Raw genomic sequence first — 1,966 nt, 5'->3', positions numbered from 1 at the left:
CTTTTACTGGCTCCCCACGTTACATACATGAAAAAAATCAGGATGCCATGACTTATGTTCGTAAATTTGGCCGTCCAGATTCATTTACCTATTACCTTCAAATGCAACCCGGAATGGACGGAAATAAAAAATGAATTATTTCAAGACCAAAAGTCGTTTTATATATAATTAAAGTTAAATATTACTCATAACAATGATAAGAATGGTATGCTAGGCTATCTAGTAAATACTACACTATTTATTATAACTAACAATTAATAATAATGATTAGAATCGCGGCAAAAAACCCGAGGAAAAAAATCCCGATGAAAAAAAGTATAACAAATATAGGTAATTTTATATACGGATTACATAATATTATAGTCATATAGTATAATAATAATAATAGTCACAGCAGGTCAGTCGACTAAAAATATAACAATAATATTATAGCATAAATATTTTGTTGGGTATAGTGTAATATGATATTAAATATAAAATTAAATTAAAACTCAAAGCTATGTTGTCATTCAAAAAAGTAAAAAACTTAAAAAATTATAAGGATAAAATGGTAAAAGTGTAAAACGGTATATAAGTGTTCACATTTATATTTATATTTCTGGCCTTTTTTTCCGTTAGGTTTTTTCTGGGGTTTTTTTCCGTGGGCTTTTTTCTATGGGCTTTTTTTCCGCCTTCCTAATGATTAATGACCATACGAGTATGGGTTATCTAATATCTATACTAAAAAAAAATAATAATAATAATAGTACAATTTGTTTTGTTTAATATGTAAGTGGATAATAAGTTGGATAATATTTTAAATTTGGGATACAATTGTTGCATGAAATACATTAATAATATATTTTTTATATATTTATAATAATAAACGCCAATCGGCAATAACAATTTAAGTTAATCTTAATATGATATAAGATAATATAACATAATATAAACTTAAGTATAGTAATATTAGTTTGACAAATATTTAAAATTATAATGGTTAGGTAATAAAAAGAAGGTATACCTAAAACACATGAATAAAAATAAGTGAATCCGAGTACTGTAAACATAATATTAATTATATAATAATAATGTACCTGAATTTAATTGGAAACAAAGTCTATAAACCCAGGCTTAAATAAATACCTATAAGTTACATATTATATTTATATTATCAGCATGTAAAATATTGTATGAGTTGAAAATTTTAATTGTTAACCGGTATCCGCTATGAAATATAAAATTCATCCGACCCGTTCAGTAATCATCTATTGAAAAAAAAGGGAAAAAAGTATTCATTAAACTTTGATTTGTACACAGTACATATTATATATATAATTTGAAAACTCACCTTTACAACACTGGCATTTTGTAATTGCAAATGATACTATTTCTTCACAACGCCATTGAGAGGTAAAACTAAGCGCCTGGCATCTTTTTTTACAAAAAAAGTAACAGGATGTCATCGGTTCTGGAAAGACAGAAGTGGACCATGGAACGTTGCAAGTCTTTTCGCTATTTTTATCCTCATCATTATACTTGGCCCTCTTCTCATCACTTTCATAAGAATCTCCATACAATAACGAAAATATAAAAATAAAATAAACAAAATAAGCTTTTTTTAAGAGATTCATTTTATATTATTTGTTGTTAAACTAAAAACAAATGATATTTTTTCATAAATACTTGGTATGAATATGGTTTACAAAGGCTAGATATCAGTTGAATTTGTCGATGTGAACTAGTTCAAACTCATTTCCTGCAGATCCCAACAAGAATATTTCTAGCGATCCTAGTGAAATTTGTCACAACTAACCTTATTAGCTCTTTACAAAGGCACCATCCATTTAACCGAAGTACCGCCCAGTATGAAACAACGAGCAATCAAACCATGATGATTATATTAGATCTGTGCGATAATAGTGGTGACACTGGTATATGGTGTTATTTATTATACATTGTTAAAGACTGACGCAAACTTAAATTT

At 27.2% G+C, this 1,966-nt stretch overlaps 1 long non-coding RNA gene across 1 annotated transcript; it reads right to left on the bottom strand.

Annotated features, from left to right (window-relative positions):
* Positions 1–357: 357 nt before the first annotated feature.
* Positions 358–1,739, bottom strand: LOC149058315 (uncharacterized). The gene is made up of 2 exons (XR_016190447.1): positions 1,331–1,739; positions 358–1,247 (listed from the first exon to the last, which is right to left on the bottom strand). It is a non-coding gene; the product is annotated as an uncharacterized LOC149058315 (long non-coding RNA).
* Positions 1,740–1,966: the final 227 nt, after the last annotated feature.

The sequence above is a fragment of the Diuraphis noxia genome, unplaced genomic scaffold, assembly GCF_037042655.1.
Source record: "Diuraphis noxia isolate RWA-SAM2 unplaced genomic scaffold, SU_Dnox_SAM2 contig0002, whole genome shotgun sequence".
Classification (NCBI taxonomy): Eukaryota; Metazoa; Arthropoda; class Insecta; order Hemiptera; family Aphididae; genus Diuraphis; species Diuraphis noxia.
This window is presented reverse-complemented; position numbering and strand designations above follow the sequence as displayed.